The 6,000-nt window shown below is 40.5% G+C and overlaps 1 long non-coding RNA gene across 1 annotated transcript in view; it reads right to left on the bottom strand.

Moving 5' to 3' along the window:
• Positions 1-4,632, bottom strand: part of LOC126830423 (uncharacterized) — a 37,211-nt gene extending 32,579 nt beyond the window's left edge. Inside the window, exon 1 of the long non-coding RNA XR_008788977.1 lies at positions 4,510-4,632. This is a non-coding gene — a long non-coding RNA (uncharacterized LOC126830423). The remainder of the gene's footprint in view (positions 1-4,509) is intronic.
• Between the last annotated feature and the right edge of the window lie 1,368 nt (positions 4,633-6,000).

Raw genomic sequence — 6,000 nt, forward strand, 5'->3', positions numbered from 1 at the left:
CCATTCTGCCCAAACTAGAACGTCTTATAGTTATGTAAACAATACACGCGCCATTGAGCCAATGATTGACCCCGCGTGATAAGAGGTCATGTGTTAAAGGTAATCATCTTTTACAGAGATATTTAAGGCTCTCGTAATCCTCTGTGAAACAGATTGGGCTCCCACCAGCGGTTAAACTTAAAGGAGCTAAATCGCTAACATTTGGGACCTAGAAATTGACACAAGTGGGTCGCACTGTAATATGAATGTATATAAACTGATTTACATTCAATCGTTTCCGTTTTTACTCTAATTTCAAATCAGTTATGTTCCGTGAAATAAGCCAGCAGTCTCAATCGAATGCAAATTCCTAGAAATGGTACCACTACTGATGTCTTCCGCCTTACTCCAGCCACAGTAGTGGCTCGTCCTTACAGAGTTCCTTTGCGCAAGTTTTTTAGTGAAATCACTACAAAAAGTTTACTGGCCTATACCTCCCTTATGCAGAACGCATAACCACAAAGAAAAACTCCTTCGTAACTGTTTGCACTGTGGTCCGTCTTCACTATTTGTCATAGAATTAATTATTCCAATACAAACTGTAATGATACGTGTTGACAATGGTGCGTTTGAACCTATTTGAACTTGCGTAAGGATTCTTAGACTGTATCAATTGTAACGTTAAACACACAGTTTAATGTTACAAGTATAGTAACTAGCAAATTCCTTGCTTCTGGTTATTCCAGTCTACATACGCCGTTTGGTTTGGTGCAATATGTCTAGCCTCGTTCCTCGAGTCTCTTGCTAAAACGGAGCAGAACAGTAGGACGTTAAACCCCATTTCATTTCATTTCATTTCATTTCTCTTGCTAGAACTGGGGCTGAAACGCATATGGTACACGATTCGTGTACCAATTATGGACATGGTAAAATATTTATTTTGTCTTAAATATTGGATATCAGAAGCCCATCTTTTTCCGGTAAGATCACAGCATCAACGTTGTTTTAAATTGACAAATAATTCGTGTTTTCAATGTTGGAGATTTTGGATGATATATTGAGTTAGAGACTTAGCTACAAACGGCGCTATTGCACTTTCGTACCTCTACCAGTTCCCGTGGTCGTAGGAACTTGAAATTATTAGAGGATGTTAAGGGGGACTAGCAATGACCACACACCAAATTTCAGCCGAATCGATCAATAACATTTTTATTTTACCGACCTTTTAATTTCTAACGAGAGAGAACTTCATCTGTTTGACGCCATTTGCTTTGTTTACTATTTAGACTCGAATAACAAGACACTAAGACGGAAACCGACACACTGCACTAGCTGCCTATCTCTGCAGTTCATAAAAATTAATATAATTTTCGTATACTTTAATTTTTGCGCGAAGCCACCATGTTCTATAAAATACTATTTGGTGTTGATCAGTGGATTGGCCTTTAGGTGTGAATATTGCCGTGACCTTGATTTTGACCTTGAGTCTTAACTTCCCATCCATATCAGGGCCTTTGCGTTTATGATTGCCGTGGCCTTATTTCTTACTGTATTTTCAAAGTTAATGTTCGAGGTGAAAGCAGAGACGACGTCCTTCGGAAAAGATGATTGGGTCAAAGTCGTAGGTCAAGGTCATGTTACAGAAAACTAAACTCAAACTTTTCAAAGTCATTTTTTGGACATTTGACCTTGACTTACGACCTTGACCCCGTAACCATTTTCGAAGGCTATCACCATGGCTTGAATCATGGACGCTTACCTTGGTTCTGTCACACACTGCTCGGTCAGAAAAGGGTCAAACGGAGAGGGGCCCGTGTCCGAAAGGAAGTCAATGGGCGTGGTCAATGTGAAAGGTCGTGGTGACCTCCACTAGTCACCGTTAACCATCCGTGACCTTGACCCTGACCTAGAGTCCGAACTTCCCATCCATCTCGGACCCTTTGCGTTTATGCGTGCCGTGACCTTATTTCATTTTTGGGACAGGGCCAGGGTAAAAGTCGATGGTTCAAGCCAAGATGATGGGCTTTGAAAATGGTTACGGGTCAAGCTCGTAAGTCAAGGTCAAATGTCCCAAAACTGACCTTGAAAAGTTTGAGTTCAGTTTTCTGTAACATGACCTTGACCTACGACTTTGACCCATTTATCTTTTCTGAAGGACGTTGTCTCTGCTTTCACCTCAAGCATTAACTTTGATAATACAGTAAGAAATAGGGTCACGGCAAGCATAAACGAAAAGGGCCCGAGATGGATGGGAAGTTTGGACTCAAGGTCGATGTCGAGGTCACGTATGGTTAAAGGTGACTAGTGGAGGTCACCACGAACTTTCACATTGACCACGCCCTTGACTTCCTTTCGGGCATAGGCCCCTCTGCGTTTGACCGTTTTCTGATCGAGCAGTGTGCGACAGGACCAAGGTAAACGCCCATGATTCAAGCCAAGTTGATAGCCTTCGAAAATGGTTACGAGGTCAAGGTCGTAAGTCAAGGTCAAATTTCCCAAAACTGACTTTGAAAGTTTGAGTTTAGTTTTCTGTAACATGACCTTGACCTACGACTTTGACCTTTTAACTTTTCTGAAGGACGTTGTCTCTGCTTTCACCTCAAGCATTAACTTTGATAATACAGTAAGAAATAGGGTCACGGCAAGCATAAACGAAAAGGGCCCGAGATGGATAGGAAGTTTGGACTCAAGGTCAAAGTCAAGGTCACAGATGGTTAAAGGTGACTTGTGGAGGTCACCACGACCTTTCACATTGACCACGCCCATTGACTTCCTTTCGGACACGGGCCCTTTGCGTTTGACCCTTTTCTGACCGAACAGTGTGCGACAGGACCAAAGTAAACGTCGATGGTTCAAGTCAAGGTGATAGCCTTCGAAAATGGTTACGAGGTCAAGGTCGTAAGTCAAGGTCAAATGTCCCAAAACTGACTTTGAAAGTTTGAGTTTAGTTTTCTGTAACAAGACCTTGACCTACGACTTTGACCTTTTAACTTTTCTGAAGGACGTTGTCTCTGCTTTGACCTCAAGCATTAACTTTGATAATACAGTAAGAAATAGGGTCACGGCAAGCATAAACGAAAAGGGCCCGAGATGGATAGGAAGTTTGGACTCAAGGTCAAAGTCAAGGTCACAGATGGTTAAAGGTGACTAGTGGAGGTCACCACGACCTTTCACATTGACCACGCCCATTGACTTCCTTTCGGACACGGGCCCTTTGCGTTTGACCCTTTTCTGACCGAACAGTGTGTGACAGGACCAAAGTAAACGTCGATGGTTCAAGTCAAGGTGATATCCTTCGAAAATGGTTACGAGGTCAAGGTCGTAAGTCAAGGTCAAATGTCCCAAAACTGACTTTGAAAAGTCCGAGTTTAGTTTTCTGTAAGATGACCTTGACCTACGACTTTGACCCAATTATCTTTTCTGGAGGACGTCGTCTCTGCTTTCACCTCGAACATTAACTTTGATAATACAGTTAGAAATAAGGCCACGGCAAGCATAAACGCAAAGGGCCCGAGATGGATGGGACGTTTGGACTCAAGGTCAGAGTCAAGGTTACGGATGGTTAACGGTGACTAGTGGAGGTCACCACGACCTTTCACATTGACCACGCCCATTGACTTCCTTTCGGACACGGACCCTCTGCGTTTGACCGTTTTCTGACCGAGCAGTGTGCTATAGGACCAAGGTAAACGTTCATGATTCAAGCCAATGTGATAGCCTTCGAAAATGGTAACGGGGTCAAGGTCGTAAGTCAAGGTCAAATGTCCCAAAAATGACTTTGAAAAGTTTGAGTTTAGTTTTCTGTAACATGACCTTGACCTACGACTTTAACCCAAGTATCTTTTCTGAAGGACGTCATCTCTGCTTTCACCTCGAACATTAACTTTGATAATACAGTAGGAAATAAGGCCACGGCAAGCATAAACGCAAAGGCCCCGATATGGATGGGAAGTTTGGCCTCAAGGTCAAAATCAAGGTCACGGCAATATTCACACCTAAAGGCCAATCCACTGATCAACACCAAATAGTATTTTATAGAAAATGGTGGCTTCGCGCAAAAATTAAAGTATACGAAAATTATATTAATTTTTATGAACTGCAGTGTTAGGCAGCTAGTGCAGTGTGTCGGTTTCCGTCTAAGTGTCTTGTTATTCGAGTCGGTTTCCGTCTTAGTGTCTTGTTATTCAAGTCTAATTAGTAAACAAAGCAAATGGCGTCAAACGGATGAAGTTCTCTCTCGTTAGAAATTAAAAGGTCGGTAAAATAAAAAGTTATTTATCGATTCGGCTGAAATTTGGTGTGTGGTCATTGCTAGCCCCCCTTAACATCCTCTGAAAATTTCAAGTGCCTACGACCACGGGAACTGGTAGAGGTACGAAAGTGCAATAGCGCCGCTACAAACAACGTTAAAATTCAGTTGGGTCAATCAACCCAACGGTAACGCATACGAATTTCAAAGATTAAGACTATGATGTTAGAACAATTGTAATCCAGTGTAATGAATGGGCGAAAATAGAATTTAGCTCCTACCGTTCGTTAGTCACAGCTAGTTGTACAAACCACAATAATAAAAGGGATTGGGCGTAACACTCATTCTCCGGGAATTTTACACATCTATTAACATTAGAGCATTTGTCCGGTAGTCGACACTCGCTAAACATCGGTTTATTCCGGTTTTATACATCTAGTTAGATGTTGGATACTGGAGTCTGCGGAGGTTTGCCGAGTGTGTTAGTCGGGACTATTAGCTAACGTTAGATCAACCTGGCAGACAATATAAGCCACCATGCAATAAGGGCGAATCAACTCAATATACAGAAAGGAATTCGTTGGATAACCATGACTTCAGTGAAATCACATGCTTTGATCATAGAAATTAGAACGGGGGCCTGTTTCACAAAATTTTAACTAAGATAAAATCCAAATTTTAGTAATTTGATTGGATAATATTAAATTGATTTAAGTGCTTAGCCAATCAAAATTAAAGTATCTACTGTTAAAATTTCGTGAAACAAGCCCCTGTACACGATCCATGCTTGGATGGACTTATCAGTGTACAAGGGCTAATCAATAAAATTTTATTTAGTTCTATGACTAATCCGAGCCTTCAACAAATAAAATAAATTGAAAGTAGGCTATTTTTGGAACCTGTCTGATGGCGACCTATTTCTTTGCTCAACTTTAATCTCGTCTAAAGTATGTAAATTATAATGTGCCAGAAAATAACAAGTTGATTTAATTGGAATTTCGTATTAACACGTATTTTGACATCAAACACTCGCCCCTCCCACCACTTTATTATAATTCAACCAGTGCAAGCTAACAAACTTTTATCATTTTTTTTTAAAAAAAAAAACACCCCAAAAAAAACAAGTATATATAGGCCTATATACGCATTCTTCCTAAAAGATAATGAACATACTTAAAGAGAGGATTAACTTTACTTTTCAGTATATATATATATATATATATACACAGAATTTTGGATTAAACGTAGCATTTTTAATTTGCACCCGTCATCCCCGGCCCTTTCACGTTCTCGAGTGGGGGCAGGGTGGGGTAGTGAGATAAAAATGCGGGGCTTAAACCAAAATTGCGTATACTCTTATTCATGGCTATTTAAAGGTGCTAAATCGCTAATACTTGGGACGTAGAAGTTGACCCAAATGGGTCGCAACGCATATAGTAAGGTAATCTGATTGTATATAAACTGATTTACATTCAATTGTTTCCGTTTTGACTCTAATTTCAAATCAGTTATGTCTAGCGTCTGGTTATTCAAGTTTATTCAGCAGGCTCTCCAGTTGAATATGTCTAGCCTCGTTCTTTCTGGTCACTTGTTGCAAATGACGCTAAAACGCACTATGGCACACGATTCATGTACCAATGGTAAAATATTTATTTTGTCTTAGTAAATATATTGGATATCAGAAGCCTGCTTTTTCCTGGTAAGATCACAACATCAATGTTGATTTGAATTGACAAATAATTCGCATTTTCAACGTGTAAGACTTTGGATGA

The sequence above is a fragment of the Patella vulgata genome, chromosome 8 (genome assembly GCF_932274485.2).
Source record: "Patella vulgata chromosome 8, xgPatVulg1.2, whole genome shotgun sequence".
NCBI lineage: Eukaryota > Metazoa > Mollusca > Gastropoda > Patellidae > Patella > Patella vulgata.